Source organism: Sus scrofa, chromosome 18, assembly GCF_054392235.1.
Source record: "Sus scrofa isolate SSC_HxYL_T2T_F1_AM1 chromosome 18, Sscrofa_HxYL_maternal_Yorkshire_Landrace_v2.0, whole genome shotgun sequence".
In the NCBI taxonomy this organism is placed as follows: domain Eukaryota; kingdom Metazoa; phylum Chordata; class Mammalia; order Artiodactyla; family Suidae; genus Sus; species Sus scrofa.
In genome coordinates, this window is record NC_139400.1 from 60,957,123 (window position 1) to 60,974,393 (window position 17,271).

General features: G+C 43.8%; 1 long non-coding RNA gene across 2 annotated transcripts in view; it reads left to right on the forward strand.

Moving 5' to 3' along the window:
* LOC146395096 (uncharacterized) overlaps positions 1-17,271 on the forward strand; it is a 75,207-nt gene that overhangs the window by 38,454 nt on the left and 19,482 nt on the right. Inside the window, exons 2-3 of one of the 2 annotated variants that reach the window (XR_014834355.1) lie at positions 14,723-14,793; positions 15,687-15,818. The exons of the other annotated variant lie outside the window; for it this stretch is intronic. This is a non-coding gene — a long non-coding RNA (uncharacterized LOC146395096). The remainder of the gene's footprint in view (positions 1-14,722; positions 14,794-15,686; positions 15,819-17,271) is intronic. 2 annotated transcript variants of the gene reach the window in all.

Sequence of the window (17,271 nt, forward strand, 5' to 3'; positions counted from 1 at the left end):
TTTAAATCCTATAGTAAAGTTGTCAGGAAGGGCCTATGAGGGCAGTATTCTCTGAGTTCTTGCAGATTAAAGCTCTTTTTCTATACCCTTGGTCCTTGAAGGAAAAGTTGAGCAGACACAAGGTCATGGAACTTAGGCTCTAAAATCTTGAGTTTTTCAAAACTGTTGGTACAGATTTGTCTTGCAGACACGTTGCTGCCAAGAAGCCTGAGACCCACGTAATTTCTTCTCTATGTGAGGTAGCCTTTTATGCTTGAAGATTATTTTTAATAAAAAGTTAAATTTTGTTTAAGAAAATATAATGTCGAAAGTCTTAAACACCTTAATTTTATAGTTGGCAATAATGAATACATTGTAGGCATTTTCACTGTGACCATTCAATTCTTTTATCTTTAATAAGCAGTTTTTGGGGGGACGGCCTACATCCATGGCCTGTGAAAGTTCCCAGGCCAGGGGTTGAAACTTTGCCCCAGCACTAGAGCCATGGCAGTGACGATGCCAGATCCTTAACCTGCTGAGCCACCAGGGAACTCCTTTAGAAAGCTGTTTTGAATTGTAGTTCTAAGTATGCTCAGATTAAGTACATGATGGCTCTTCTTTGTAATTTTCTCCCTCATCTTTTTTAAAAAAATGATGTATTTGCTTAGCCATTCCTCTCTTCAATGTCTCTGACCACGTTTTTATCCAATTCCCTTTTCCTTGTAATTTGGCATTCATTTCTGAGACGATTTTTAAAAGTTCATTTCCTTTGCTGTGTTTGATCAACTCATTTCACCTCTTTGTAGATTTTGCGTTGTTCATTTCTTGAGTTTTGAATCTCTGATTTGAGATATTCTTTCATTAAATCACTAACCAATAGTTGTAAAATAGTATTTAATTCTTGTTGGAATGCAGTGTTAAATTTCTTATATTTTTCCCTGGGTCAGCCAGTATAGGTGTTAGCTGTAATAGGAATAGGAGAGGCAGCTGGGTGTTTTACTAAGTGTCTTGATCTGAAAGCCTGTTGGTCCAGTAAAATGATATTTCTTCAGTAAATGATGACTCTTGGGAGAGGGGGGTGGGAAATTTGGTGTGTTTTTGTGGTTTTACTTTGATTTTTATTCTCTAGCAATTGCCTTTTTCTTATCCTTCACCCCCCAGGCTCCCAAGGGCTACCACTCCCCCAGCCCCTCCTTATGAGTGTGCTCTCCCTGAATCTGTGTCTTTCTAAGACTGCCCTCTCTCGTCAGAAACACCTGCAAGCACTTTCTCTCAGATTCTTAGTGGCTGTGACTCTGCTTTACCACCAGTGGCCAGAAATGTTTTTGCCTCTTTTTTGGGGGGGGGGGTGATTGTGTCTTTATTCTGCCATTGATAGGCTCTTATCTACCTGCTGTGGATTGAATATTTATGTCTTCCCAACATTCATACGTTGGAGCCCTAACCCACAATGGGATGGTGTTGGGGGACCTTTGGGGAGGTGCTTCAGTCACGAGGGTGAGGCCCTCCTGAATGCGATTAGAGCCCTTATAAAAGAGACGGTACAGCACTCCCTCAGCTCATTAGCCATGTAAGGACACAAGGAGCAGATAACCCTCTCTGAATACAAGGCAAGCCCCCACCAGACACCGAATCTGCTGTCACCTTGATCTTGGACTTCTCAGCCTCCAGAACTGTGGGAAATAAATTTCTGTTGTTCATAAGCCACCCAGTCTGTAGTGTTCTGTAATGGCAGCCTGAGTGGACGAAGCCACTCTCTTTCCGGATTTCTGCAGTCAGTCCCTGTCGGGATCTCCACTCCAGGGTGGGCTTCAGAAACTAGCTCAGATGGTCCAGAAAGTTTATTTCCTCATTTTCATGAAAGTAGAGCTTGTAGTAGTCTCGGTCTTAAGTAAGTATAGGCAAAGGAGTAGGTATAGCTAGTATGATTTGCCTCTTTTTTGATGTCTCTGATTTTGTAGTGTCATAACATTTGGCTTTAGGGAATTCCATCATCCCATGAAAACTGGCAGCCCGAGGATAGCCTTGGTTCTGGAGGTCTTTATTAAAAAGGGAGAAGGCTTAGAGAATGACTCCTTTCATTTAGTGTCTATTATGCAGGTCATTTACGACCACATTTCCAAGTCTGAGTAAAGTTTGGTTCATGATGGGTATTTATTAACTACTGATGAATTAAAATGTACCAGACACTTATATAATATTTACATTACATCTGATTCTATATGGTGCTGCCATTGTCACCAGTTGATGGAGGTGGAATCGAGGCTAAGGAAAGGCGAATAATCTCTGGGCTAAACAGCTAGGCAGGAGTAGAGCCAGAGTTTGAGTTTAGCTCTCTCTGACCCCAAACTGCACAACCTTTCATTCTTACAGGCTGCCTTGGGGCCTTAGGGAGGAGATGCTGGATGAAGATCAGGAAGAGAGCTCTGGGAGCGCAGAGAAAGGAGAAAGAGGAGGCTAGATGAAAAGGAACAAGAGCTTTCAGGAGAACAACACGGATAAAATGAATCAGGAAGTAGTTATCCTTTTCTTCATCTTATCTTAATTATGCCAGAAAAGGGGACCCTGCAGAAAGGGTGGAGTTGCAGCTGCACTGTTTGTTGATGTGGTCACATATTATGTCTGTAAACTCCTAGACTGCTTCATCATACATGTCCTGGAGAACCCACCACTCTTCTGAAGACCACAGTGAAGGTAAAGCAAAAGCAGGAGAGAGAGGGACATGAAAATTTAGCCCTCGAAGTCCTCAGAAGGCATATGGAGCTGGGAGCCAGGTGGAATAAAATCGTAATTGCAGTATTTCATCTCTGCTACACGCTTTACAGTTTCCAAATCATTTTGGGTTTTTTGTTTTGTTTTGTTTTGCTTGTTTTTGTTTTTGATGGCCACATTTGTGGCATATGGAAGTTCCTAGGTCAGGGGTTTAATCCTGCTGAATCAGAGCTACAGCTGAGGCCACAGCCACAGCCATGGCCACAGCAACACTGGATCTGAGCTACATCTGTGACCTAGGTTGCAGCTTGCAGCAACACTGGATTTTTAACCCAGTGAGCATGGCCAGAGATTGAACCCGCATCCTCACTGAGACTACATTGGGTCCTTCACCGGCTGAGCCACAAGGTGAACTTCCCGAAGCGTTTTGCATACGTAATTGCTATCCTTACGTTCTGAAGGAGGTGGGACAGATGTTACCATAATTTTCAATATAGCGGGGCTAAAGTTTAGAGAAGTCTGGTAACTTATCCAAAGGTCCCAAAGAAGAAGGCAAATGGAGAGTTTAGATGTTCTGCTCCTTCAAGCAGACTTTCTCCCACAGACACACAGACAGAACAGAACAGTGAAAGGATCTATTGTCACTTTAATAACAAGCTTGATTTTTAAAAACATGGTGGGTCAATTCGGCACCTCCTTGGGGTGACCAGTCTTCCCTCTTGCCTGAAAGAGATTTGATTTCCCCCTTGTACGCTAAGATGAACGAGTTCCTGAAATGAGACAAAAAGTACTCTCCAAAAGAACCCAAAATAAATAGATTAACTTTGTTTTCCTTCTGGAAGCTGACAATGTCAATACAATTTGATTTGTTGATTTTACTGTGAACACTGCGATCTCCAGGACACGGGAGGGAGCCAATCTGAGCACAGAAAGGGTTTTTTGGTTCATGGAGATCTGGGTACTTGTCTAACTGTTTGCTTCCAATACAGAGATCAGCCAGTTTTCTACAACACTCTGGAGGTCAAATAGGGGTCAGAATAACAGCACAGAGAAGTGCATTTCTCTGGTTTTCACCTCCTCCTGCTACTGCAGGACTTTAACATGCTCCTCCAAGACCCCAGCTCTCTATTCTTCGTAGTTTTGAGATTGTCGCTGATGTACCCACGAATACATCCTCTCAGCTATCACAAGGAAGGCACCACTTAACTTCATGGGTTTGTTGAGACCTGCTTTTAGTGTCCCCGATCCCTGCAAAGCCGTCAGCATCCACCAGGGGTGCTAGGTTTTGGATCACAGCTCTTGGTGATACTCGTGTTCGCATTTGGGTGATGGATGCTTGCTTTCCAAGGCGCTGGTGTCTGTCCATCCCGAGGGGCTGCCAAGAGCTCCAAAAACCACAATTCCACAATGTTTGAGTCCGTCTCCCTGAATGTTATGCTACCAGATTCCAAGCAGGGCTTCCCGATGCTTCCAAAGTCTTCCAGACCCTCGACAGTCACAGTTCTGTCTGTTTTCACTCGCAAAGCCCAGCCCAGAGTGGGCCCACTCCTGCTCTGTCCACCCACCCTCACTGATGAGGAAGCATTGCTCTCCCATTCCACCTCCTCTTGCTCCACGGTCTGTTCTCCGCCAGGAGGCTCCTCAGAGCCTCCTGCAAACATCCTCAAGAAGCCCGCTTCCCAGGCTCCTCTTATTTTCCTCCTCTTTTCAGGGGATCCTTTGAATCGAGACATTTTTGAAAAGAATTCATATACAAACTTATGCTCCTTTTCAATAACTTCCTATAGGTCACTTTGAAGTTATCAGAATTATCATTATTTATCCCCCTTGGTTAGTTTTAAAAAATTAAGTTTTTACGCCCCCTGAAATTTAGCCCAGGGAGTTCAGTGGTTAGGGTATGACTCCACTGGGGGAACAAAAGGCACTTTTCCAATTAAAGTTAATAGTGGAATAACTTCAGACACACAAAGGGAGAAAAAGGCACTTATGAGTCAGGGCAAGTTCAAAGGGAAAGCGTGGAGGTGGAATCACAGAGCATCATGGGAAGGGCTATTCAAGCCACCATGTCAAAAAGGCTGATTAGCAGTCGTCCCCAGTCAGCTCATCACCAGGGAGTCTCGCTGATAAAATTATGTCCCCCTCCAGAGAGAATCTCCCTGAACCGAATAAATGTTTCACTTCTGAATAGGATTCATGAAAAGGCAGGGGGATGGTGGCAGCGAGAAGAAAGAACCGCATTCACGGAGAGATTGAAACGTGTCACCTGATATTGTTTATCAGTCCTTGCCTCCTCAATGAAATAAAAATGTACACTTGTGTGAAGTCATTAGCATGCCAACTTTTCAAGTGTCTCTTTACAGATGCCTAATTAACGGTGAGGAGAGGCGAGTCTAGATTACTTAAAATATTTGATGGTCTCTCAACTGTTGAGTTGATATTTTCAATGATGTTGGTAAACTCTGCTCTGTAGGAAGCTTTGAACAGTTTTGACATTTTTGGTAGTAACTTGACAACATTTAGAATCTCTTATTAGAGATGTTTCTTCTTCCTTGGATCTCCGTGTTTTAATAGCTTTCTGTGCCTTATTTCTTTTACACAGGCCTTCATTCTTTTTCTCCCTAAAAAACAAGCAAGCAGTGTGCAGTGTACATAGGAAATGACACAAACCACAGGGTAAAAATGTACAGTCAGAAAGAAAGGTATTGGTATGCTCCATAGCATAGGAGCACATTATTCAACAGGGCGATATGCTCCTCCCGAAGACTATAAATATGTCATCACTCAAGTGAAATGATAATGAGGCACTTGTGACTGCATGTTTGCTGCCATGGAAACAAACCATGACATCATAAGCACAAATGATTGACATACTTCTAGGCGGCAGCTGGACGATGAAAGAAGAACTCTCATCTAGATCTAATTATTTCTGACCGCCACAGCTGAAACAACATTTTATAAAATTAAATGCAATAAAGTGTGACTTAGAAGAAAACATAATGATAGTCCATGGCTGCAGGTAAAATAAAGGACCCTCTCAAGGTTGACCAAGTATGAAATTCCTCTGCAAAGAAGGGCCACCTCACATAAACAGAGGTTTTGCCCAGGAATCCAACTCGAAAGCTGAAAACGATCTGTGGGACACCACCATTCGGGGGTTGTACAGAGACCAAGCTGGGAGATTTGGGCAGGAGCAGGAAAGGATAGCAGATGATTGGCTCTTAGCCATCAAAGCGAAGAGAGTTGCAGGTGTGTGTGTCTTGGGGTGGCCGGAGTGGCCAGTTGTGCGAAGAGCAGAAGGTCAGAGAAATGCACAGAACCTGGCTAAGGTGGGAATCTGCCGCCGTAGGGTGGTTGTGGATTGAAGAAAAGGACAAGAGGGTGGGAAGGAAGTGGATCTAGACCTCGGCTGGGGCCTCTTCTCCTTCTGGTGTCTAAGAGTAAAGTCTGAACACTGATATTGGAATCTTCTACACTGGTGACCCCCTCTTCCTAGTGCTAGCTCTTCTTGCCTCTTCTCAAAACCTTCACTCATTATTCCTCAGAGTTTCAGAGACAGGGTCACCTGAGTGCTGACAGAAATGTGCTTCTAGAAACTCCAGGTGGCTTGTGGCATTGCTTACCGCAGACTTGGAGGGCAGCCCTAAGAGACAGCAAGGTTGGTGGTGCATCAGTATGAGAGTAACAACCTGCCAGTTCCTGCCAACTCAACTCTTCTCCTGCAGCTGTGCCACTGTTTCCCCACAGTCCTCAGGGGTGCGATGCTGCCTGGCACAGCAAGGTGCCGGGGAGGAAAATGGCCCCACTCATGCTTAGGAACTTACCAAATCTCTCAAGAAAAAGGGCTGATATCCACTTTTCCAAAGTGTTCAGAATAGTCCAAAGTAGGGACAGATATGACATCATCTTACATTATCCTGCTTTCTCCCTCTTGCTTCTCTGGCACCCAGGTACAGACCTCTCCCCATTGAGGAGATGGGGAGAAAAAACATCCATTGCACACATCATCTAATATGTAGAGACGCAGACCTAGGGAGGGCGGGCGATTCGGTGAGGGTTGACCCTGTACCAACAAACCCAACCTTTGTTTAAGCATAGCTGTCTCCATGGCTACTTCAGTGTTTCATGCTTCGTCATCAAAGCAACTGATGCTTTCCTCAGCTGCAAGTCCTCGTGTGAAATTGGCTGTTGATTCTAATTCTATCCTCAATCCAAAGCTACTGTCATTCATTCCTGGAAAGCACCCTATTTTTCTTCCTTAGTCCTATGTTATGGCAGCCACCTGGACCATGAATACACGGCTGCCCCTGGATGCTGCCTGCATATATTTTGTTAAATAGCTCTTGTGTCCTTCAGAGCACAGAACAACCCTCTTATGTTCCTTGAGCCTGATGCTCTCATGGATTTCTCATTCTTAGCTCCCAGTTTTCTCAAGATTGCTCAGCTCAATGAAACCCCACCTACCTCAGACTTCACATTAGGCATGTATCTTGGGCTTTTCACCTGGGACCAATGTGTTCCCTTCCCGGGGCAGTGGGGTGGGGGGCATACATCCTGGTTCCCATGTTATTTCTGTTCAAGTCAATGTGACTCTGGTGTTGCTTTGGGAAGTTACCGTGGAAATTTTACCCTCTGTCAGGTACCTTCCAATGCACCTCCTGTCTGGAAGTTTTTGCCCTCTGCCCAAGTTCTTTTCTTTCTTTCTTTCTTTTTTTTTTTTTGTCTTTTTGCCTTTTCTTGGGCCGCTCCCTCGGCATACGTAGCTGCCGGCCCACACCACAGCCACAGCAACACCAGGGATCGAACCCGCAACCTCATGGTTCCTAGTCGGATTCTTTAATCACTGAGCCATGACGGGAACTCCCCCAAGTTCTTATTAAATGAAGGATTTTTATATTGATTTCATAGATTTGCTTAAAGTCATCAAATCCTTTGAGAATTATGAGTTATCTTCTCAGAAAAACACACATATTCTCATAGTCAGACAACAGTGCATTTGATTTTACAAATGCCTCAAGTCCTTCCCTCTCTGCAGGTTAATTACCCCTGAATTGGGTCTTTTTCGGGAGTGAGGGTTTAAATTTTGCCTTCTCTCCTGCTTTCCCAGAGAGATCACTGATCCCTCAGGGCAGTGGTGAGTGCTGGCAGCATATACCCTGCTTTACATTCATTGGGGAAACAAAACAGCCCTGAACCAAATCAATGAAAAGGAAGAAAGACAATCATCAATTCAAAACATTGGATTATCTTAAAGATTCAGTTTTAGCAGACAATACCTTATTTTGCATACCTGAACTTGCCTTGAGCAAGGCTTTTAGTGAGTAAATAAAAAATGGGGCTCCATTTCCATAAATTGGCTTTCCAGTCCAATGGGCATAATGGGAGCCAGATTCAAGCAGTGTTTTTGTATGCTGATAATTCTAGGCAAGTTTTCAGACTCAGTGCTCACGTTAGGGCATCTGTGGAATCGTCATGCATGAATCTGCGAGGTCTTCTTCCTTGCTGGATACCTGGATATCTTTTTTTATTTGGGACATGTAGCCAGCTGGTCTTCTAGTTACAGACACCAGTGAAGCCTGCATTTAATGAAGTCAAGTCCTAGGATGCATTGACTGAGGCTCATATTATGAGCCCCACTGGGTTTGGTTTTCAAATTCTGGCCCAAGCAGTCAAAGGCAGATTGAGTACAGAGTGATTTGAAGTAAAGTACTGTTGGATATTCCTCCTTTCTGAGTCATTTCTGGGAATAAAGTCTAAAAATTTATTTAATGTCTGTTTCCCAGATAGCGATGCAAAATGACTCCCTTAATCCCAAGTCATGGTATATATGGATTAGTTTGGGAAAGGAGCCTAATCTTGTTTGGGCTTAAATTTTCCTCAAAAAGGCACAAATATTATAGGAAAAGTCCACTGTTCCCTTTCTGGGCCCTAATATAGATTAAAAACTCAGTGGCCCAGACATTGAATTCATCTGCCCCAGAGACCACAACAGAGGGCTGGCTTCTAGCCTGAGACTTTGGGGTGGAAACTTAAGGCTTCCTTAACTGTTTTCCCTGCTTCCTGCGGCTGGCAGGCTGGGTTTCATGGGAGCACCATGGACTGTCCAATCCCTCATTTTACAGCTGAGAAAACAGACGCTCAGTGGAGCGCCACAACTCGTCTCAGATGGCTGTGTTCCGCCTGAATCACACGCCCAGTGCTCAGAGGCTTGCCTCTTCTGCTCCTCTTCCTTTGGGGCAGCTCATCACATCCCCAAGCCCCCCGCCCCGCGCCCCGCCCGCCCCACTCGAATCAATTGAAACCCTGTTTCCTTTTCCTGCGTCTCTTTCCTGGCATGAATAGTCTTCATCACAAAGAGTTTATTTCAGGTCTGTGTAGCTAAGATATTCTCTGATAAACTAAATCTATATTTTTATCTTTGGAATTTTGGTGGTTGTTATTTTTCTATTTGTGCAAGTATGGGAATAAATGGAGTGGCCACTTCAGGAGCCAAGTCAAGAGGACTTCAATAACAATCAAGGAAAAAATTAAAAACCTGCCGTTTTCAACCATCGTCGTTACTAAAAAAAAATCCACATGCCGAGTCCTGCAAATAATTATATCACGTCTCTGCAAGGTTAACTAAGTGTTAGATGACCAACATCACCAAAAAAATTGCTTTCACAGACTGCCAAAACCAGCAGGGCACCAGTGGGCATGTGTGGCTCTCGACTTTGGAAAATATGGTTCAGACAGTGATGAAAATGTAAACCACACAAACCACTTGGTTTCTAAGAGAACAAATTTTGAAAAACCATGTTTTGGAAGAAAGCCTCAATTTTCCATTTCACAACAAAACTCTCCAAAGAAATTCTTTAAAATTATAAGGAATACTGAAGAAAGCATGAGTAGAGAAGGCTTGAAAAAAGAAAATAAAAACCTAGTTTAATCATGAAAGACTTGATTGCCCAACAAACAGAACTGGTATTTTAGTCTTCTTCCCTCATTCCTACTTCAAAACTTATTTAAAAAAAAAACAAACAAAAACAAACAAACCAAAAAACCCAACCCTCTGCCACAGCTTTTAAGTTAAAAGCTCCCTAAAATTGCATTCCTAGAGCTTAAGCTCCAGAACTCTATTAAAAGTGAAATTATGGTGGATAAGCAATTAGGACTTACTGTATAATACAGGGACTATATCCAGTCTCTGGGGATAGAACATGATGGAAGAGAGTATGAGAAAAAGAAGGTGTATATATGCATGACTGGGTCACTTTGCTGTACAGCAGAAATTGGCACAACACTGTAAATCAACTCGTACTTTAAAACAAACAAAAAAACCAAACCATTTAGGCGTACACCATACCCATTTCATAGCATTTGTTCAACATGCTTGAACTTTTTTTCCGATAAAGGTGAGAAATACAGAAAAGGACATGACCCTGAATGCAAAACGTTTGCTCAGCTCCTTAGAGGACACACACTGAGCTGTGATCTGCTGCAGACAGGTGACATCCCCACATCCTACATGTGTTCTTGAGATAGTGTAGGTGTGTTTAGCAGTGTCAGAAGGCAAACTGTGCCACATTCTGCATCCAGGTCAGTTCCTACACAGGCAGAAGACTATTGACAGAGGGTTCTATGGGGACCCGTATATGAATAACAGAGATGGAACCTGGTTGTTTAGCAACGTAGATACTGAGAGCAAAGCAAGGTAACCGAAAGACACCTCACAGCCATGCTTCTCCGCTTCACCTCTATCATATTGTACCCAAATGATTCTGTCTTCCCAGGAACCAACTTCAGTCTTGAACCGGGGTGCTTTGCAAACTCTGAGTCTGTCTGAGCATTTTCAAATCCACCTCAAGGAGTTCCAGGAAATTTTGTGTTGACTCGCGAGTTTTCCCAAGGTCGAGAACTCATTCCCAAGGTCAAGAACATTTGCAGTCTGATATACTCGATCGATTTGCTGACTTCCCTGTGGTTGGTTAAAGTCCGACTTGGTCAGTGCTTGGTTTTTCCTGACGAGCATCCCAAGTCGAGGGCAGCCAGCCTTCGTTACAATCACGCCCTTCCATTAAATCTTTCCTTTTTGTTTCCTCTGACTTTTTATAAGTGAACGGTGGGTTGACATTTAAAATTTGAGTTGGGGAAGAATGCGTATTTGCAGCTGCCTCCTGCCCTGGCGTGGATTTCTTTTATGAAATGTTTAAGGAAAGCCACAGCCATCACCAGGGGGAGTGTTCTGAAAACTTGTAGAAAGCAGCCTGTCTGAGCTGGAAGACATTTTAGAGTTTGGTCCAACTTCTCAGACTGGAAATAAAGCTCAGACAAGTGTTTGGACCAATAATTCAATGTCGCATGGTAGATAAAGGACATGAACCCAGATTTCCAGTGTTTTTGTGTGTTTGTTTTGTTTTTTAAATTTTCTTTTGGTCTGTTTAATGCCACATCCACAGCATATGGGAGTCCCCAGGCTAGGGGTCAAATCAGAGCTATAGCTGCTGGCCTGCACCACAGCCACAGCAATGCAGGTCTGAGTCACGTCTGCAACCTACACTGCAGCAGCTCTCAGCAACACCAGATCCTGAACCCGCTAAGCGAGGCCAGGGATAGAAACTGCGTCCTCAGGGATACCAGTCGGGCTCGTTACTTCTGAGCCACCATGAGAACGCCCCAGATTTCCAGTTCTTGGTCCTATAATTCCATTTAACCCCTCATAACTGATGAAGAGGTGGCGTGAATTATAAAGGCTCCATCTATTGCTTTCCATTGACTCTGAAATAGTAAGTTGTTTCTCCGGATAGCAGATGCTGTTGGCACGTCACCACATCTTTTCAGCATCACAGTTCTATACACACTGTGCTGTCCGCATCCCCCTGGAAGCATCTAGGACTCTCTGCTCAAAGGATTTCAGGAGATAACATCAAAACAGCCTTCGGGCCATGGGGTTGTCCGTTAGAATGCGACAGACAGCTCTGAAGTGAGTTCCACACGTCTCCCAGTTGTCCCAGTGGGGTTGAGCACCAGGTACTTATAATAGTGACCTGCTCACTAATGCACAGTCCATGGGCTTCCCTCTCTTCTTCACCGACGTATTGGTGATGTACAATATGGCATAAGTTGCAGGTGTACAATGGAGTGATCCATAATTTTTAAAGGTAATCTTCCATTTAAAGTTATTATAAAATATTGGCTATATTCCCTGTTTTGTACAATATAACCTTGCCCTTTATTTTATACCTAATAGTTTGTACCTCTTAATCCCCTATCCTTGGGTCACCCCTCCCCCTTCTCTTTCCCCGCTGGTCACCACTAGTCTGTTCTCCGTATCTGTACGTCTGTCTCTTTTTTGTTACAGTCACTAGTTTGTTGCATTTTTTAAATTCCACTTGGAAGCGATACCATACAGCAGTTGTCTTTCTCTGTCTTATTTCACTGAGCGCAATGCCCTCCAAATTCTTCCATGTCACCGCAGATGGCAAAAACCTCATTCTTTTTATGGCTGAGTAATATTCCATTTGTATAGGCACACTCTCTGGGATGCCATCCCTTTGGCACCTCACTTCCCCACTCCCTGTGGTGGGCAGAATGATGGCCCCAAAAGATGTTTTTAACCTAATCCCTGAAACCTACAATCATGTTATCTGACATGGAGAAGAGGAGTTTGCAGATGGGATTAAGATTATGGAATTTTAGACAGAGAGATTAGCCTGGTTCATCTAGGTGGGCTCAATCTAATGGCCTGGGTCTTTGAAAGCTGAGAAAATACCTCAACTGTGGTGAGAGAGACATGGGGGAGGATGAAAGGCCAGAGAGGCGGGTGATTGTTGGTTTTGGTGAGATGGTCTCCTTCGGGGGAAGAAGGGGGCCATGAACCAAGGAATGTGGGTTGTCTCTAAAATCTGGAAAATGGAAGGGCTACTGATACCTCGATTTTTCTTCAATAAGATCTGTCAGACTTCCCACCAGCAGAACTATAAATAATATATTTGTGCATATATTTTTTTTGGCCGTACTTGTGGCATGTGGAAGTTCCCGGACCAGGGATAGAAACTGCACCCCTGCAGAGACACTAACCAGAGACACTGCCGTGACAACACTGGATCCTTAACCCACTGAGCCACAAGGGAATTCCAGTTTGTGTTTGTTTAAGCCACTAAGTTTGTGATAATTTTTATGGCAGCAGTAGAAAACTGTCACTGCCCTGCTCATTCTAGAATTAATTCTGAAGTAAACCTCTTCCATTTAAACCTTTTTCTCCAGGTCAGTTTCTTGGGGCAATTCACTTTGCAAGGTGCCCTGTGGAGTCTTCTGTTGCCACCTATTCTTCCTAAGCCTGTGGTCCCCAGTCAGGAATTAGACCTTTGTGTTTCTTAGTGTGCCTTTTACTTCTTAGTATAACGTCCAGCAGTGAGCATGTACTTCATAAATATGTGTTGATTCAACTGAAGGAATAAAAACACCCATTAAGTTTAAGTTCAGCAACTATGTATGTAGCCATGTGCCAGGGTAGATGTGGATAGTAGGGAAATTCCACTTCAAATATGCTAGCAATGGCAACTGCCTTTCTCTTTGGGTCCTTCCAATAGCTCTGGGGTAGTGTCACCCTCTGGGTTGAAGCATTTAGTTCCCAGTGTGATGGACTCCCTGCATTTTTCTTTTTCATGATACTCAAGGACACGGGGCCTTCCAGATGGTGCAGCTTCGGAAGGACATGGAACCACTGTCCACTTGGACAAGAGGGAAGCCCAGCGTTCTGAAAAGTAGGCTGTGTTTGCCGTAGGCTTCACATCAGAAAGACAGAAGCCATTTACGTGTTAAACCACTGAGACCTTGCAGGTGTTCCTCAGCCCCACCAAATTTATGTATTTATTTATTTTTGCTTTTTAGTGGCATATGGAAGTTCCCAGGCTAGGGGCTTAGTATTTGTCTTTCCAGGAGAAAATAACCACTGTTTAAGCACCTACTGGCTACTATTTTGCCCCTCCCCCATCATTTCTATGAGGCAAATAAACACCATTACAGCTTTTGGGTTAGGAAACCAAAATTCAAGAGGGAACCACAGAGCCAATGAGCAGAGGAACCAGCACCCAGACCAGAACTGTCTGACTCCACTGCCCATGCCCTCTCTGTGGTACCCGTGATCTCCCAGCTGCTTGGAATGAGTGACTCTCGCGAGAGCGTCTGGGTACAGGCCCTCTACCCAGCTGGCACTGCCCTGTGGAGCTCATCTGTGCTGCAGCTCTGGGTTGTTCGGTCCAGTCTCTCTGGACTCTGAGCCCTTCCCAACACTCTGCTGCTCTAACCTAGTCCAAGCCTTCCTCCCCTCTTGCCTGGGTTAGTAAGGCCCCCTAACTGGATCCTGCTTTGATCTTTTCCCCAGGAGGCTCGTTCTCAACGTGGCAGTGCTGTGATTCTGTGAAAGGCACACCATGTCTCTCCTTCGCTCAAAACCCACTGGCGCTGTCTAGCGGCACACGGCCCTCCCCGGCCCGGAAAGCATCTCTCTTTCGCAGCATTCGTCTCCACCTACCGCATCGGATCATTCATTCACCTTGTTTTGTTTCCTCACTGGTTCCTCACATCCTCCATTTCCTCCTCCTCACTAGACTCTAGGGTTCCTGAGATAGGGCTGTTAAAAAATTACGAGGCTTATTTTTTATGGGGGTTTGTAGGTTTACAAAAATATGGAGCGGCCAAGTCCCGTATTCTCCCTTACCTGCTCCCCCCGCCCCTGTTTCTGCTATTATTGACGTCTTGCATTCATGTAGGACATTTGTTACATTAGATGAGCCAATATTGGTACCTTATTAATAAAGTCCATGGTTTATGATAGGGTACACGCCTTGTGCTGTATATTCTGTGGGTTTTGACAAACACATAACAACATGTATCCACCATCATATCACACAGAGTGGTTTCCTTTGGCCCCTGTATTCCATCTATTCATTCCCCCTCCCTTCCTCTTCACCTCTTTCTCCCTCTCTTTCCCTCCCCTCCAACTCCTGGTAACCACGGATCTTTTTACTGTTTATAGTTTTGCCTTTTGTAGAATGCCATATAGTTGGAATCATGCGGCATGCAGCTTTTACAGATTGGCTTGCTCCACTTAGTACCATGCACGTAAGTTTGCTCCATGTCTTTCCATGGCTTTATAGCTCATTTCTTTTTATGTAACAGTTTGTTTATCCATTCACCTATTGAAAGACATCTTCGATACTTGCAAGTTTTGGCAATTATGAATAATGCTGCTATAAATATTCATGTACAGGTTTTTGTGTGGACATATGTTTTCAATTCATTTGGGTAAATACCAAGGGCTGCCATTGTTGGATCACATGGTAAAGGTATGTTTCATTTCGTAGGAAACTGCCAAGCTGCCTTCCAAAGTGGCTGTACCATTTTGCACTTCCACCAGCCATTAATGAGTGTTCCCATTACTCTACATCCTTGCCAGCATTTGGTGTTGGCAGGTTTTTGGATTTTGTACATTCTGATAGATGTGTAGTGGTATCTCATTGTTGTTTTAACTTTCCTTTCCCTGATGACATATGATATGGAGCATCTTTTCATGTACTTGTCTGCCATCTGTGTATCTTCTTTGGTGAGGTACCAGTTCAGAACCTTTGCCTATTTTTTTAGTTGTGTTTGTTTTCTCATTATTGAATTTTAAAAGATCATTGTGTATTTTGGAAAACAGTCTTTTGGCAGATTTTTTTTTTTGCAAAGGTTTTCTGCCAATCTGTGAATTTCCTTTTTATTCTCTTTACAATGTCTTCCACAGAGAAGAAACTTTAAATTTTAATGAAGTCCAACTTCATTCAATTTTTTTCTTTCAATCTTTTTCTTTTAGGTATGAGGGTAGAATTTTTCACCTGTTTTTTTCATTGCTTTATCCTTAGCTCATAAAACATTTCTTGGCACCTAGTAAGGAACCAATAAATATTTGTTGGATGACCAAGTGCGGCTACCTTGGGGAATTATATGCTTTCCGTTTTGTTTTTTTCCCCCCCAAGGGAAGTATTCATTTCTTGCTTCACCCTTGAGAAGAAACCTCAGCTCAAAGCCCATGTATCCTGCCCAGAGGATCCATAATGCAGATGTGAACATCATCTATGAGCATGAAAGGGATGGTGGCCGTTTATAGAGTGCGTACATTTTTTCAGGATGATAAGGTTTTGGGTTACCCTATCACCTGAGCACCTTGGGTTAATGTGGGTCCTTCACACCCTCTCGAGTTTGGATAAGAATGAAAACATAGGGCTAGAATTTATGACATGCAGTATACCTAGTACATAAACCTAAAGCATGGATTGTCTTTATGAAAGAGAACATTCTTCTTTTGTGTCGGCTAGAATGAACACGATTCTGATTCTCTTAAAGAAGTATCTTTGCAGAGTTGAACTGTTAAGCAGAGTCAAGAAAAAATATCCCACCAAGGACTGAGCTGTCATCTACTGAAAGCAAGGGAACCTCCTTCCTCCCTTCCTCCCTCCCTCTCCTCCCTCCCTCTCCATCCTCCCTCCCCTTCCTCCCTCTCCTTCCTCCCTCTCCTTCCTCCCTCCTTCCTTCCTTCCCTCCTCCCTCCCTCCTTCCCTCCCTCTCTGCCTCCCTTCCTCCCTCCCTTTTCTCTCTTTTCTTTCTTCCATTCATGCATTCTTTCTCTCTCTTTTTCTTCTGGGAGAAAAAAACTTTCAATGTTTTGATTATATCATGCAGCAAGAAATGGAAAAAACTGATGCATAAATATATGAATATGGGTAAAAGTCAGTGGTGTAGGTGGAGAGTAATCGTTGTGGGAAAATATTTCTGAATTTGTTGTTTTTTGCTTTTTTTTTTTTTTTTGTCTTTTTTTAGGGTTGCACTTGCAGCATATGGAGGTTCCCAGGCTAAGGGTCTGATCGGAGCTGTTGCTGCTGGCCTATGTCAGAGCCACAGCAACGCCAGATCTGAGCAGCATCTGTGACCTACACCACAGCTCATGGCAACACCGGATCCTTAACCCACTGAGCAAGGCCAGGGATTGAACCCGCAACTTTGTGGTTCCTAGTTGGATTCCTTTCTGTTGCGCCTCAATGGTAATTCCAGAATTTGTTATTTCTGATGAAGCTGTGAAGAAGGAGATATGCAGGTATAATCTTTTGGAGAAAGAAGTGGGGAGAGAGGTCTCAAGAAGCAGCCTAATAAGTTTCATTATCTTTACCCATCAGAGGACTTTGAAAACTCTGGGTACATGGAAGTATCCTGGTGCTAGATCTTCAACTTTACATTTTTAGAATTTTTTTTTAAGGCAAGGATTCCTTTGCCTCGGGTATTAAAACATCTTTGGCTTTCCCCCATCTGCCCACCCCATCTATGGACAGACACACAGAGTCCTGGGAGATACTATGATGAGACAGTGAAAAGAAAATGTTCTTTCATTGGAACAGTTTCAATTTTGTTGTTGTAGAGAACAAGGCTCAAGTTGGCAGCAGCCTGCACAGCACACACCTGAGAGTGTGGCCTCCTGAGATGCTGGCCCTGGGCATCTGGGAGCCCACACCTGGGAGGTGGCTGGCAATACCACCACCACAGGGAGCGCTTGTGTTTAAGGCAGCTCTG